The sequence below is a fragment of the Galeopterus variegatus genome, unplaced genomic scaffold (assembly GCF_000696425.1).
Source record: "Galeopterus variegatus unplaced genomic scaffold, G_variegatus-3.0.2 Scaffold2982, whole genome shotgun sequence".
In the NCBI taxonomy this organism is placed as follows: Eukaryota; Metazoa; Chordata; class Mammalia; order Dermoptera; family Cynocephalidae; genus Galeopterus; species Galeopterus variegatus.
The window spans coordinates 97,444-98,379 of NW_007729093.1; positions in this window are offsets into that span (position 1 = coordinate 97,444).

Sequence of the window (936 nt, forward strand, 5' to 3'; positions counted from 1 at the left end):
GTTATCAGCAAGACCGCAGTCCCAGGTGGAGAGGGGCCATCAGAGGCCAGAAACATTAATTATGAGCTGACCCCTCTGCTTCTCAGATGCCCCTGCAAGGCCTGGATCATTGGACCCGACTCAGAGGAGAACTCCCTTTCCTGGGGTTTCATCCCCAGCACTCTGGGCCTCCTGACAGGGGGGCCCAATTGGGGCTGAGAAATATCATAGCTGCGGCGTGAAAACCTGCTCAGGAGCTGCCCGAGTGAAGTATGGTCTGAGAGAAACGGAGGGTCCCCCAGCTTCATAACTCACTGCTAACTCCGACAGCCCAGACGTTTCCAGAGAGGAAATGAATGACCACCTCGGTGAACCTGGAGTTGCGCAGCAGAAGAGGTGCGGAGGGAGGCAGGTGACAGATGGTGCCTGGCCCCCTGTGGGGTAGGTTGATGGGAAGGAACTCAGCCCTTAAATGGTGAGAAAGTCAAATGTCTGGAAATTAAAGTCCAGTTTCAAGAAGGGTGGGAGTCCAAAGAGATCTACTACACTGCTGGTCATTTAGGGCACAAACCTCAGGCCACTTGTGTACCAGGCAAGCAAGCCCCTCCCAGACTTTATTGGTCCTTGCGCTTCCAGCTGCTTCTCTTGTGCCATTCATTCATCCAGCAGTCATTCGAGGGTCTGTCGTGTCTCTTCCCGGGCAACCCTGACCTTGCTTGGGCTTTGCTTGCCGGCTAATCGGGCTGACACAGGGTGGGCCATTTAGCCTGTTAACGATTCCAGGGATCAAACTATATCCCCCATGCCTAGTGGTGTATGGTGCATAGTAGGACACAAATATTAAACAAGGAATGAATGAAGGCAGGAAGGCAGGAATGCAGGAACGCAGTCATGCATCCACTCTGCAGGTGTTGGTTTGCCAGGTGGCAGGTCTGGACACGATTCCTCAATGGGCAA